Raw genomic sequence first — 15,851 nt, 5'->3', positions numbered from 1 at the left:
GCCTGCGGGGGACGAACCTGGGTCCAGCCTCGTCTCTGCCTTGACTGCCTAGGGTCTGCAGGCTCCTTGCTTCTCCTCTCCTCTGCATTTCAGATTCCTTACTTAAAATAAGGACATTAGCTTAAAAGGTGCATTTTGTTTTGCCCAGAGGATGATTTTGTTGTGTTGTTTTTTTTTTAAAGAAATGCACTTAGGACCTGTGCCCACCAATCCTGAAACACCCCCACTCCCCGGCTCTCCCGATCCTCTGATGGCTTGTTGCACTTGATTAAGTTCCACGACCGGCACATTTCCTAAACCTAGGCTGCCAGATTTAGCAAATTTAGTGTAAGTTTGTCCCATGTCATATTTAGGACATACTTACACTTTAACAAGTACTCTTTTTTAGTCTGAAATTCAAATTTCACTGGGCATCTTGCATCTTATCTGGAAATTTTACAGAGGCGTTTGAGCTTCACATACCTAGACTAGAGTCTCTAAGGCATATTCCAGCTCTAAACGTTCATAAATATCCACTAATTCATTCAATAAGCATTTACTGGTTACCTATGGCATGTGCATTTTTGCCCTCTGGAAAATACAGTTGAGTCCTTACCTAAGCCCAGAATCTAGGTAGTTCAGTCTCAAAAATCCATTGCAATCCAAATACACAGTATACCAATCAAAAGTAATTTCAGAATAACTCCAATACTTTACTTACTTTTCTTTAAAACCACAAAGGGACTTGGACCTACCATCCCTAACAGCATGCTTGGAAAGACCCTCCTTGTCCTCTTTTCCCTGTGTGCCCAGATGCTGCATCAGAGCTGTGCACGCTGAAAGTCCTTCCCAGACTCCACTCTGAGCCCTGAGCCACTTTCCTCTCCCCCCAGCCCCTCATTCCATTATTATGCTGTAGACCTAGCTGCTCATTCGCTGAAGACTTTCCTTTGGGAAGAGAAAGGCAGTGTTGGCGGTTTTAGAATATTCTGCAGTGGCCTCAAGGGACAGAGGAAACCCATGAACACATCTGTGTTTGGAATTTGTGTCCTGTTATCTGAGCATTTGGAAACCGTGTTCCCGCCCTCAAGAGAGCTTACCAGCTACACAGGGCACAAGATATACCCAGTAAAATAAGTTGAAAATATAGTTGCAGGGCAGCAGCCTTTCAACACTGGGAAATAAATACGAAAGAAAGAAAACCAGAGGAAGAAGTCAAGGTAGGCTAGAGGAAGGCAGACGATGTTCTTGAGTGATCTGTAGCTGACACCATCGGGGCACTGCCTAGCCTCTTCCAGCTCTCCGCACTCCCATCTCATTGGTGGAGGGCTGTCCGAGGTCCCCAGCGTCTGTTCTGCCTACACACATGCATGGCGGGACAGAGTTCCAGGGAATTAACCGCCCTCCCCCCACACAGGAGTAGCCCGCAGTCAGTGACTAATGAGGGTTGGCGTGTAAATACCCCAGCTCCCTCTCCTTGGGTGCGATAATTCTGAGGTCTGTGCTCTACATCATTTCCCAGATTAACTTGCTTGATAATGACACCCCCAACCCCTCCCCAGTTGACTCTGTCCCTTCTCTGGGTCCCTTCTCCACCTGCCCACGCCCCTGCTGGTGTTGCCTAGGATCACCACCCAAATAAACAACTCACATTGGAATCCTTGTCCTGGGGCAGCTTCTGGGGATCTCAAACACGACAGACACGAATAGCCCAAAGGATTGGCCAGACTCACCTCTGAGGTCAGAAGGAGACACCAACCCAGGAAGGGAAAGGTCCCAGAGGTTTGCCTAAAGAACATATTTCCTGCAGGTAGAGGCCTGCCATTGACCCCCTCCCTCTCGAGAGCTCAGCAACCCAACTAGAGTAGGTGCATCCTCTCCATCCCACTCGCAGATGGAGCAGAGGAGCTCAGAAAGGCTTGGGACATCTCCCCACGAATCTCTCTTCCTGGTTTTGCCTTCTCCCACCTCTGGCTCTTTCTGTTCTACAAAACAGGAGCTGGGATCACAGCTGTGCTTACTAATGGGTACTCTCTGAACAAGGATGATAACACCAATAATAGCAACATATCCTTAAAGAGGGCTTACCCTGTGCCCCGCACTGGGTGAAGCACTTTACATACGTCACTCTCCCTCCCACCCCCGGCGTTTCATCTTCACAGCCAAGTGACGTGGTACTTTCAATATCCCCGCTTTACCTATGAAGAGTGTAAACCTCTGAGGCTCAGAGACATTAACTGACTTTCCAAGGACGCACAGCAGGGATGGGAGGAGCAACCTGGCTCCAGAGCTCACGCTCTTGAGATGCCAAGACCAAATGGACCCTGACCACGGAGGCCGTAACTGACCCAGAACCAAACAGAGGCAACCAGAGAGAGTCCACTCCATCTAGCCTTTCCTGGACATGCCCTTGGGTGCAGTTGACCGAAGAGCAGATGTTAGCCTCCAGACTCTTCATCTGGTGGGTGCATCGACCTCAAGCTGCTCAGAGGTTCCAGACAGGGAAACAGCACAGCCTCTTTGGTGTGGAAACACGTGCTGAGGGATTTCTTTCAAGTTTCCCATTATTTCCTAGTTTTTCCTGGATGGAAAATCCATGAATGAGGAAGGTGGTATGCTTCAGCCCCCAGTGCCTGACAAAGTCTATAGGGCAGAATCAGCAGTGGGAATTAGAGAACGCTAACCCCTTCTGGAATCTTCCATGGAACGGATTCAAGCTGCTTCTCATCTTACCCAGATCTTTCCGCCCACTACTGGAAGAGAACACGACGTGTCACGTTTCTGAACCACTCGATCCTGTGATCTACCGATGATCCCCACGCGCTGGCTGGCCAGCCTTTCATCATTTTTCCCCGTCGACAGCTGTACCGCCTGGCCTGCTGCTGCCTGCCGGGGAGACTTGTGAGGCCACCTCAAGGCGAGATGTGAACCCGGGAATCTCATAAGCATTTTGTTCACACAACTTGGCCTTCTTGTGAACTTGCAGTCCGCTTCTGTTCAACTGACCCCCAAATTGCCTGGGTCACTGAGACAGGCCTGAAGGCCGTGGTTATAGCCCTGAGCTTGGGCTTCCAGCTACAGCCCAACACACAGGGGCTCGGGATCCTGATCGGGTTACGGAATGAGCGAGAAAAAACTCTGAATGCGGACAGAATCGTGCAGCCAAACTGGCATCCCCATCCCACTGGAGTGTGTGGGAACCAGAAGAATCAAGCCTCGGTTGGCCTGTTTTCCCTAAGAAAATGGCCACAGGGTCATTCTGCTGGAACCTCCCGCCTTGAGATGGTTCACGTCAGCCCCATTTGGAGCTCCGGCTGATGGGAACCTAAACATCTAGAGAGTCATCACGCCTCTAACAGGGAGAACCCTGAAATGTTCTCTTCTCGTCGGGAGCAGAGGAAATGCCTTCTGGGGGAGGGCCTGTAGGGAACCCAGACGAGGGAAGGGACTCAGCATTCAGCACCCCCCACCTCAGCCCGGAGTTGGTCCACACAATAAGGAAGTGACTCCTGGGCGCTAGGGGATGTGGAGCTGGGGAGAGCCCCAAAGTGGGGTTCACAGTGGGTGCTGGCCCCCTCGTCACCGTGTGACCCTGGGCCAGTTGCTTTCCCTCTCTGGGCCTGGGTTTGCTGGTCAATAATAACCATGACAGTAACAACCACAGTAATAGTAACTGCTGAATTCTAACAGTGATCAGTGCCCTTGTCCTGTTGTTTGCCTGGATCATCTTCCTCGAACACCCCAACAGTAACTCTGTGAGGGAGGCGTTAGCATCTGTCTGTTTTTATCGATGGGGAAACTCATCTCACGTGCTCAAGAGTAACCTGCGGCATTTGTTTAAACAAGTGCAGAGTCCCCTTCCGTTCGATGTGCCAGGCGTTTAGTATTCTGCTGCGAAGGGTCTGCGAGATTCTGGGAGGCACCGCCAAACCGAATCGGGAGGCCTACGCGTCCTGCCCGCCAGCCTCCTCCCCACGCCCCGTGAAGCATCCCCCTTGTCAGGGCCGGGAAGCTCCAGGCTTCTGTGAGACAATGTGGTCGCCACATGCAGGGCACCCAGCGCAGGCACGCTGGGTAAATGTTATTACAACGGTAACAACGATTCCACTTAGGATAACAGCGATGCAAATCTGCATTAAACGACTATAAGCCGCTGATACCTTCCCCTCTGCGCACTCACAGAGAAGAAGGGGAGGCGAATTTGTCACTTGAACCAGCAGCTGTGGTTCATCTGGACTTCATCTTTTCTGCTCTCATCTTTATTAGCAGGATTTTTTTTTTAATGAGTATGTTTTGAACTACCAGGTGTTTTGAATTTTTGTCTTGTTCTCTCGCATACAGGAGGAAATTCAAATAGAGAGCGACGTATTAATAAAAACCCAGTGGGAGGAAAGTGCAGTCTCTCCCCCAAGGGGGTGCCTCTGCTCTCCCTGAGGGTCCCCCGTTTCTGGCCGAAGCCCCCAGCTCAGCCACTAGGAGTCGATCTGGGGGGCGTAATCTATTCCCCAGGCACCTGGCTGCTTCAGGCCCCGAGTCATCTGTGAGCTCACACAGCTGCAGCGCGGCCCCCTCCCCGTGAATTCCCACTGAGGGTAGACTCAGTGTCATCGCCCCCCTGCCCTGAGCTGATCCCTAGCAAGGAGGGCACAGACTCACAGGCCTGTCCTGGTTATTCCTGTAGAATCTGCTCCCCATGCTAGCTGGGGAAAGAAAGGAGAGAAAGAAGATGCAGTCTCTAGTGGGACCCCTGAAAAAGTCCTGGACCAACTCTCCACCATGAGGAATAATCGCAACCGAGCATGCTGCCCCACGCGGGACCCGGGAGAGGCTGTAAGCCCCAACTCGGCCCCACGAAGGGGTCCTGGTCGTCCCCAACCAGCGAGGCTCAGAGAGCAGCTAACCCAGGGGATTGCAAGGTCCAAACGCATGCCCCTGCCCAGCGACGGGCACAGATGGCACCTCTGCACAGCCTGGAAGAAAGAGGACGTCGGCCTTTCCCCAGGGGAAAGTCTGTCCACTTCTCTGGGGCTCTGGAGTCTGAAGGGTGGCTTTTCCAGGCTCCTTCTTATCTCCGAAAATCTGGGCAAGGACAGGAGGAGGAAGCAGAGCTGGGCTTTTTTTTTTTTTTTTTTTGTCTCTTATTGGTAGCTTCGGGGAAAGGGTTTGTGCAGGAGGTTGAAATTAACTAAAATGAGGTGGGGATTAGTGTGGGACCCCACTGGCCAGGTAATCCTGGGAAATGAGGGCCGACTTCAGCTCGGCACAGGCCAAGCCTCCCTTCTGGGACAGAATTAGACTTAAGAAGCCACTTGCTGATAAGGGTTAATCCATGGCTAAACGGGACGGTACCAGAAGCAATTAACATTCCTCGACTCAGTTTCCCTTTGTCTGCAGAGCACTTGCTCAGGGAGCACAGTCCCCACTTTGCCGCAATGAGTGCATCCACCCGACTTTCCATCCAGCGTTGTCTCCCCGGGGTGGGGACACGCTGGGGCCGCATTTAAGCTGCTGTGTCATCTGGGTCACCCCCATCTCCCTGTGTGCTTGCCCTAAAGCAGTGACTCCTGAGACAGAGAAACACTGCAGATCAGCAGAAGGCAGGGTCAGGGATTTTCTGTGATGGTCTCCAAAACAGAAATGGAATAAAGAAGCCATTTATGGACTGAGAGTCTGTGGATGTCGAAGGGAAGACAGTTTTTCCTGTGTTTTGGGTTTTTCTTTTTTACTGACACTCACCCCTCACTACTCCCAAAACAGACCCCAAATGTCTTATCTCATTGGGAAAATTACAAAAAACGAGCAGGCCAAAGAAGCTTCCGGAATGCAAAACCTCCAGAACATTCAAGCAACGATTAATGAGGAACAAAAACAAGTCAAAGAAGGAAGCCGGTCCACGTGCGAGCCTCGGATGGAGGCGTGGTTTCAGCGCCGCGAGAGTTTTGTGTCTGATTGGGTCTGGGAAAAGAGAACTGGGGGTGGGGAGGGGAATGTTCTGGAAAATGAATTCTTAGTGGCTGTGAAAAGTGAAGAAGGTGGGGTACCTTCCGTTGTCATAGATTATTACGTATTATTTATAGCTTATTGCTCACTATTTACTTATGATAGATTATTATTTATTATTTAGTTATTATAGATTATTATTAAGCCCCTCCTTTAAATGAATGCATCCCTTCACAGTGCCTGATTCCAGACTCTCGCCTATAATTGCACTATTTTGAGATTCAGCAATGACCCGAATGACAGCCCGGCTTAGTTGCCATGACCCATAGTGGTTAGCAACAGCCCCCGAACGACACCTGCGTGAGTGTGACAAGTCACTGCCACCCTGCTGGCTGCGTCCCGCTCCCCTGCTCCCCTCTCTGCCTGGGCGTGAGCACGACGTCTCCCACTGTCCTGCTGTGAAATTACAGATTGCCGGTATTTTCCCAGCCTGGCTCCGCCTGGCTCACCACACGGCCCTGTCACCGTTTCCTCTAATAGCTGTTATGCGCAGAACTTCTTGATATCCAGTTTGAGTTTCCTTTGCCTCATTCATTCCATTCGTCTTAACTCGGCTGCCCGGCACCACAGAGTAAGTTCCCACTTTCCTTGGAAGGAAAAGGTTCTTCTTCGTTCGTCCATCCAGGGCACTCATTACATGTTAATTGTAGATGAGAAATGTCAATAAACAGAGGGCATTTCGGTTTAGCAGCGGCCACTGTGAGTCAGAGCTAAGAGACAAGTGGGGGAGCTTGGCATCCGTTGAAACAGAAAGGTGAGGACCGCAGTCCTAATAGCCAGCGTCGAGCCACAGTTAAGGGGCTGGAAGCTCGGACACGCTCGCTCTTGCTGTGTCCTCAGCACGACCTTATGAGGTCTGCATTACAGTGTCCGTCTATCACGGACGTGGAAACAGAGGCTCAGAGAGCTAAAGTTAACGCGCCCAGGGTCACACGGCTCAGAGAGAAACGAGCTCCTGACAGCAGATCCTTTCTACTGCCTCCTGTAGATGGTCAGCAAAGGATTGGATCATGGGTTGCTCTCCCGGTCCAGTAAATAGCTGAAGTTGTGTGTTTGTGTGAGACGTCAACGAGAGAAAGCAGGTGTGGCACCAGCAGGCTCAGGACGGCGTCCAGGACACCTTCGGGACGGCAGGTTCCCTCCATGCCTGGCACTGAGTCCTGGGCCTGCTGTAAATCCACAGCCAGGCCCGTGCCCTGGACTCACCTTCAAGTTTCCTTTGAAACCCGCAACACTTCTTAACAAAGTCAAGCCTGTTTCCTTCCTGGTTCTCATTTTTCATCCACGCTCGTACCACAAAGACCCTTTCAGAAAACACCGTCAGGCACAAACCCACCAGCCTCACCAAGAGAATTCGAGATAAGGTTGAAAAACCCCATTCACTGAGGCCAGGGCTTTTTCCCATTTTCCACAAACCTGGCCCAGGCTCCCAAGCCTGTTGCTCCGTGGTATGGGAGCACCTCGTTCCTTTGGGTGGGGAGGGTGGGCAGGCTGCAGAGCCTTGGCTGACTAAGGAAGGGAGAAAGAGGAGGGGCTGTGTGGAAACTGCATCTGAAGTAGCTGTTATAATGGTCCATGTTCACGGGGGCTGCCCGGAGCCAGACACCGCACTAAGAGCTGCTCACACATCGTCTCCACCCTTGTTATCAAATGACACACTCGGCACTTAATGCTGTGTAACAAATGACCCTGAGATCGCAGAGGCTTCCAGTAGCAAATATGTGTTTCTTTCTCTCAGATCTGTAAGCCGGGTGGCTCTGCTGTGGGCCAGGTTTAGATCTGCTCCACGTGTTGCCTATTCTAAGACCAGCAGCTACACGGGCATGCTTTTCCAGTGATGGTGGCAGGAATGCAAGAGGGTGAAGAGGAATCCACTGTGGCTCTCCAGATCTTGGTTCAGAACTCACACGCTGTCACTCCTGCCCACATGCCACTAACCAAAGCCATCACCAAGGGGGAGAGAAGTACACCCCAGCCACAGTGATGGCCAGCAAGGTACAGAGGAGAGGCTGTCGTGAGCAGGTAACAGAACGGAGGAGGAACTGCAGGCTGACAGAGGTAATCCCTGGTGAGCAGTGGCAGGGCCAGTGGATGGCTGCAGAGCCCAGTGCCAAGGTGGACGCTCTGAACTGGAGGGAAAGATGCTCCAGTATTCCAGGCAGAGGCCCTCACCGCCTCAGGGTGGCCTTCTAGACCAGAGCAGGTCCCTTTGTCACTGGACGCAGCAGAGGACAGATCTTTAGCTGGAGCCAGACTGCAGAGGTCCAAATCCTAGCTTTGTGTGGCCTCAGTTTCCTCACCTGTAAAATGGGAGCAACACTGAACCTACAGCACAGGGTTACCATGAGGATAAAAGGGGTTGGTATTTATGGAATGCCAGAGGAGTGCCTGACCCACAGGAAGCACTGCATGAATTTGCGCAATCTCACGGAATCAAACAAAAACGCATCAAGCACTGCAGACTGGGCAGTGAGAAGGCTGGACACGTGACAGTCCAGGCTGCAGGCGTCAGACGGAGGGACACTGGGGCCTCACTGAGCACCTTCCAGGAAACGTTCACGGGGGTCTTAAGGAGCATGAGACCCAGTCCCTTGTGTCTCGTCCACCCATGGGGGGGATCTAGCCTAGCGGTTGAGAGTGCTGGTTTTAGAGTCAGTCAGCCTGGGCCCTGGTGCTCACGGTGTGACTTTGGACAGAGACCTTGCACCCTCGGAGCTCGGCTTCCTCTTCTGTGAGTTCCACGTTGGGTCAGCGTCGCTGGGGATGAAACAAGATGAAGAGCGGCAGGTCACGTGCAGGGAGGGGCAGCGGGGAGGCCCGAACTGTGTCCTAGTCACGCAGATACTCGAGGCACAGACAGGCAACAGTGCCACCACTCTCCTTACTCGATTCTGTTTGTTTTGTGAGATAGTTACTTTTCATAAAACACGTTTTCATTTTAACATAAAATGAAATGAATTTTTTATATTACTTAGTTTTATTTTCTAATGTGATAAATAAGATAGGAAAAGCTCTTCAAGATCTTGAATCAAAGGACCTGCTGTAGAGCACGAGGAACTCTACTCAATACCCTGCAATGGCCTATATGGGAAAAGAATCTAAAACAAGAGTGGCTATATGTATATGTGTAACTGATTCACTTTGCTGTACACCTCAAACTAACACAACATTGTAAATCAACTAGACTCCAATAAAAATTTTAAAAATCCTGAATCATGTTTAAGCGTGTCAAGTGTTCCTGGGATTAAAGGTTTGAGAACTGTTTGTTGTAAGCAGTGATTCTGAAGCCTGGCTGCACACACTGGAATCACCTGGGTCCAGCGCCAGGGTGTGTGATTTAATCTGTCTGCTGTTGGGCTCAGGTGCCAGGATCTTCAAAGCTTCAGGTGATTCTAATGTGCTTCCGAGCTGCGAAACCAGATCCAAGGCCCTTGAGACTCCAGGTTGGAAATGCAGAGTCCTGGGCCCCACGCCAGACCTTCAAATAAGCGTCTGCATTTGAACGAGAGCCCCAGGAAAATTGCTCGCAGAGCAAAGTTCAGGAGGTGCTGCTTTAGATCATCTCTGAGCCTCAAACTCCGATCGAACGCTGTCTGTTGTCAGCTCTCTGTCTTCCACGACCACAGTTGCCGTGGTTAGTTTTCCTTTCTGCAGTCTACACAGGGGTTGTTTTAAAAGAATACCAGATTAGACCCTTCAATATAAGTAAATAGAAATGATTTTGTAGTTACAGATTGTATAGATTACCCACAACTAGTAAACTTCTCTCTCTTTACGTTCTCGTAACTTAAACACAGCCAAAATATATTTACTCTTCAGCTGAGGGAGAGGGAGAAAGGGCTGACGGCTTCTTTTCAGCATTCTCTCTGAAGGAGAGTGAGTTCCTAGCCCTTAACTCGAGAGAAATGCTTCTTTCAACAGGGACGTGTGCCATTGTTTAAAAGACATATCATCTCTTGGGCTTCCCTGATGGAGCAGTGGTTAAGAATCCACCTGCCAGTGCAGGGGACATGGATTCAAAGAAAAATGGATAGGAAACAGAACTGTAACTGTGACGGAGCTGATTCCATCAGTATTCATTCAGGTCTTGTGATTTGATTCTAGTCGTTTATGTGTTCCTCAGTTTCCCTATTTGTGAATTTTGGTCACATTTCCATTATGACCATCTGTTAATAAAATGCCACATCTTTCCAAAAAAAAAAAAAAAAATGGTCCAGGAAGATCCCACATGCCGCGGAGCAGCTAAGCCTGTGCGCCACAACTACTGAGCCTGCGTGCTACAACTACTGAAGCCTGTGTGCCTAGAGCTCGTGCTCTGCGACAAGAGAAGCCACCGCGGTGAGAAGCCCGCGCACTGCAACGAAGAGTAGCCCCCACTCGCCGCAACTAGAGAAAGCCCACGCGCAGCAACGAAGACCCAACGCAGCCAAAAATAAATTAATTAATTATTTTTTTAAAAGGTATATCATCTCAGCAGTAAGATTTTCCCAAGAACTTTTCACCGTCCAAGGAGGTGGCTCTGGTTCAGTGATAAGAGCCGTCTTACATGAAAAAACACCAGTTGACTTTCCACCTCACCCTGTTAGGAGCTGTGTGACCCTGGGCAACTCACGTCGCCTCTCTGAGCCTGTATCCACAACAATCAAATAGTACTAATCCCAAGTATCTCACACGGGTGTGGCGGAAATGAAACAAGCTATCAGGTGTAAACATTTCAAGAGCAGAGTTCAAGATGCATTATTGTTTTGCATTATTATTTTAACCGTGAAGTATGATTGCAGAGGGAATGCATGTTCCATATACAGACTTCAAGGGGAGAAAAACACAGAGAAGTGCAAAGGATGTAACAAAAATTGCCAGAAATCCCATCCCAGTGTTTAAAAAGCTTGTCAAGCCCATGAGGGGGTAGAGAAGTGTTTACCACATCACTCCGTAAGGAGTCCTGGCTTTGGTGGCTCCACATTCACGGGCACGCGTGCCCGCGGGTTTATGCGTGAGTTGGGTTAACACGGCAGTGTGCAAAGCAAGGGCTGGTTGAGCTCTTCTGTATGTTTGAATTAGTTCATTATTATAAATGGAAATTTGAAAATTAATCTTACGGTATGTTAATTTTTGAATAAAAATTTTGTAAATGGCAAAAAAAAAGAGCAGGGATTCTGTATTCTTATTCTCTTAGACATGTCTAGCACATATAATGCAAGTGTTCTGTTCACATAGTGACTGTTTCGCGGGACTTAAAGCTTCAGCAGTGGGGCTGCCGGCACCTTCAAAGGCTTGTCGGGCTCCTAAGAGCCTCCTCGTTTGCCCGATGTTTCTTTCAGGGAGTGAGTCTTAGATTTCTTGAGCCCAGGGTGGCAGGGAACAGAACGTGTGGGGTGCCCTCGAGTGTTGGGGTGTCCCTTTCCTGCTGGAAGTGGGGTGACAGCAGCCAGAGGTTAGGGAGTCCCCAGCAGACGTTGGGCAGCAGGCTTGGGCGCAAAGCATGGGCTCCATCACTCATACATAAGTTTGTAATAATGGATGTTGCTGCCTGGTTTACAGATGACTTCTTTTAAAATTTCACTTTATATTGGAGTATAGTTGATTAACAGTGTTGTGTTAGTTACAGGTGATTTTTCAGCTTGTCCAGTTAAACAACTGGCCCACGTTTACAGTGAATTAAGTGGCAAAGTGGGCAAACTGGTCGTGAAGACAGGTCTGCAGGCTCCAGAGACCTGAGCGTTACGTGACTCAGCCTCTCTGCTGAAGACTCACCTCGGAATTGTCACTTTCTAACAGGGAGGCTTAAGCCTGACAGACTCCGCCTCCTGCTACACTGCACTCTACCCCCTGGACAGTGACGCCCCGAGGGAAGGGTCCATTTCTCTCCATCTCTGCGCCTACACAGCCCTGCACGCACGTGGGCCCGGATGATTCCTGGAGGAAGCTATCTCTTCGGTGAGTAAGATTCCGGTCGGTTAGCATCATGGGTGGCCTTCTTTCCCTCTGTCTTCACACATTGCTTTAGTGTCATGGCTTCTACTGGTCTAGAGAAAAGGTTTAGGAGTAAAACACAGAACCTTGGACAGCCCCGGACCCACCATTTTTAAAGGAAAACTGGTGTGAGAACTTGTTTTTCTAGCTGGCAAATGTCGTACAAACGAAGAGAGGTGAACGTAGAACTGCTAGCTGTTATGTTGCTTCTCAGGACATCCCGACACCAGAAGGGTGTGGTCAGTGTTTGGACATTGGCTCTGGTGTGTCTCGACTAGCTGGGAAAACTGTCCTTGAAGGACCATAAACAGATCTGAGCGCTAACATTATGGGAGTCCTTGCCATAAACTTTTTGGTCTGATGTCAGTGTCCCAAGGGACAGCTCTGAATCAGGCAGAACGGCCAAGTCACCAGACCCAGACTTGTAAAACCACAGGGCCCAAGAGGCCGAGGATGATGTATCAGTCAGGAAGGGCCAAGACACGCTGAAGTAACAAACAACCCCCAAATTCTGAGGTTTATTTTTTTTTTTAAATAAAGGCTTATTTCTCATTCATGGGGCAGGTCCATTGTAGGTCAGCAGGGCCCTCTGCTCAATGACTTGATAATTCCAGTTGCCCTGTGAGGCATGGGGGATGTGGAGGGTCTCATGGCAGCACTGAGGCACCCCAGCCCAGAAGTGACCCATTTCTCACTGGCTCATGACTCATTGGCCTGAACTAGTCACCCAAAAAGGCAGGCAGTGCAATCCTACCAAAATCCTGGACAGGAAACTACTGGAAATAGTTGGCAAACACAGCACATGTGGATATGACAACCACGTGTAGCTGTTAGATTTCTGACCGATTGCTAATGGCTCACAGAGAGCGGGGTTGAGAAGGGTTCAGAGGTCTGCCGGAGAACATGAGCTGACCAATAAGCCGTGCCTGGGGTGGGTGCTGGCCTGGGGTTGTATGTTCCAGGGAAGAGCCACTCTGGCCAAGACCAACTTCCTCATCTCGCTGATGAGAGTCCTGGGGTCCCAGAGGGAAAATGGCAGTACAGGTGACCAGGCTAGTTAGTGGCAGAGTGAGCTGGAGTCCAGGGTTTGTTTCTCCTTTCAGCTTGTTTATCATGCTACTACTTCTAGGAGTCAGCCGAAAAATCAGAGCATTCAGAGCTTCCGTCCCTCCCTCTGTTATATACCAAGGTTCCTTTTCACTTATTAAAAACTTAAGACAGCAGGGCTTCCCCGGTGGCGCAGTGGTTGAGAGTCCGCCTGCCGGTGCAGGGGACGCGGGTTCGTGCCCCGGTCCGGGATGATCCCACATGCCGCGGAGCGGCCGGGCCCGTGAGCCATGGCCGCTGAGCCTGCGCGTCCGGAGCCTGTGCTCCGCAGCGGGAGAGGCCACGACGGTGAGAGGCCCGCGTACCACAGAAAAATAAAAAATAAAAAAAAAATTTAAAAAGCAGTGTGGTCACTTTGTGACCCATTCCTCTCTCTTCTCAAATCTGGAGGCACTGGCCCAGGGGGGTCACATTGAATGCTGGGTGTAGAGCTGTTGATGTGAATGAAACAAACAAACAGAGGAAGAAGATCTGGCTGCATCTCTGTTGTTTGTTTGCAAGACCGAAACTATCCTGTCCTTATTTTTCAGTGGAGGGTCATGTGGCTCAGCCACACGCTGGCATTTGGGGCTGTAATTCCCACCAAATGAGTCAGCAGAGAGAAGAGCACAGTTTTTCAGCAGGCATCTTTGAGTTGGTGCCCACTACCATTAAAAAGAAGTCCTGTTTATAACGTGACTCTGTAATAAGCGCAAAGCCCCGTACACCTCATACCCAGGGTCATCAGCGTCCCTGGGGCCTGACCTCCCCGCACCCCCCCCCGCCCCCGCCGCCACCGTCAAGGGTAGACACAGCCGGCTCGTTCCAGCATGGGAACACTCACTTCCTTTTCGGAGGACAACATTGGCAGCGCTTCTCAGTGCTGGAACACCCATAACGACCTTTGGAAACTGTGACTTGTATTCCACCCTGGGATCCTGGAAGAGTGTGTGTGTGCACCTGTACACACGCACGCACACGCACGTGTGCCCATGTGCCCGTGATGAGTATGTGCTGCAAACGTGTTTTTGTCCACCTCAGGCAGGAGCAGCTTCAGCTATAGATACAGACAGCCGCAGCCTGCCTGCTGGTTCGAGCGCTGAACAACTGGGGCTTAAGTGCCACTTCCAGCCCAGAAAAGGAGCCCGTCCGTGGCTTATTTATACTAACGTGTAAAAGACTGACACTGGTTTTTTGGAACAAGTCTCAGTAGGGCGGCGCTGCTGAGAGTGCACAAGGTCACAGAGGGTTAAAGGGGAGAGGGAGTTGCATTAAAATAAAGGAGAAAAAGCACCAACAGAAAGTGGTATAGGACGGAAGGCAGAATTTCTCCTATCGGATACTTGCCAAGAACAGACGTGGATCTCATCATGACTGTGGTCTGAGCTGAGATCCATCCAGTCTCTCCTCACCATGCTTGCTTGGCTGGAAAGCTTCCGGTTTGGGGCTGCACTAGCCCACGGGCTTGGTGTTGTCCCCGGGCTTCTCTGTCAGACCACCCCCAAAGCACACCTGCGTCACTCCATTTAGACAGTCTTTTGCAAGCAACAAAGCTGGGCTCCCAAAACCAAACCTCGTTCTTTGACGTGTTGTGTCGAAATAAAAGGTAACCTGCAGAGGGGTGTTGGGGGCGAGAGCGGAACGGGGTGGGATGAAGGACGCCGGGGATGGGAGCTGGGTCTCTCGGAGTCCCGGGAAGGTGGAGAGAAATCCACGGAAGGGGCCTGGCCACAACCGCATTCAGGGTTACTTGAGTCTTTGTGCCTTTTCCCTGAAGTGCAGCATCTCACAAGACTAAAAATGTATCATTATTCTCAGGCATGGAAAAATAAATTGGGGCTGGTTTGGCTAATGCAACTCAGATGCGGTGCCTCTCCTCCCTTCTGCTGGAGCTGCGAGGCCTCGGCCCATATCTGATCTGGAAGAAAACCCACATCTCAGGGGCTGTGATACGCATCTCTGCCCAAGCACGTGTGTGTGAGCGCGCCTGGCCGCCCGCCGATGTCAGGACATGTGCTTGGCAGAGCTCTGCGGGGGCAGCCCCAGGGGGTGATGGACCCGTTAAGACGGCCCAGGTAGGATACAGGTGAGCTGGGCCATACCCCTGGCCATCTGCTGGCCCAAGGGATGCCCGTGAAGCTTGTCCCTCGTCGCTGCACGCGGTGGAGAAGGCCCTGGGTGGTGCCGTGCACCTCTGGGAAGCAGTCCCAGCAGACATTTCACCTCAGCCCTTGGTGGTGAGGTCTGCAAAGACCGTGTTTCCAAATAAGGTCGTATTCACAGGTTCCAGGGATTAGGGCTTGAACATATCTTTTTGAGGGATACAAGTAACCCAATATGGAGCTCTCAGACATATTCACTCATTTAATACTCACAACAGCCCTATGAGGTGGTCGCTACTGTTATTTCCATTAGACAGATGTGGAAGAGAGGCTCAAAGAGGCTAAGTTTCTAAGCCAGCATCACTCAGCATTTTAACATGCAGAGGCAGGGCTTGAACCCAGGCAGAATGCTCCAGATAGCTTGGGGCTAGTATGAGCAGCGCTGCAGTGCCCATCCATGCACAGGACTCTGTGTGGACGTGCGTCCTCTTGGGGTAACATCTAGAAGCGGGTATTACTGGGGCCTATGGTGAGTCTGTATTTAGCCTTATAAGATAGGCCATCCTGTTTTCTTCACAACGTGTGAGAGTTCTTGTTGCTCATATGTTCGCCAGCACTTGGAATTATCAGCCTTTTTAACCTTAGCTGTCCTTGTGGCCGCGTGGGGATATTTCATTGTGGCTGTGATTTGCATAAAATGAGTGCACAAAA

Source organism: Phocoena phocoena, chromosome 20, assembly GCF_963924675.1.
Source record: "Phocoena phocoena chromosome 20, mPhoPho1.1, whole genome shotgun sequence".
Taxonomy (NCBI): Eukaryota; Metazoa; Chordata; class Mammalia; order Artiodactyla; family Phocoenidae; genus Phocoena; species Phocoena phocoena.
The sequence above is the reverse complement of the archived record's forward strand: the minus strand, read 5'-3'. Positions refer to the sequence as shown.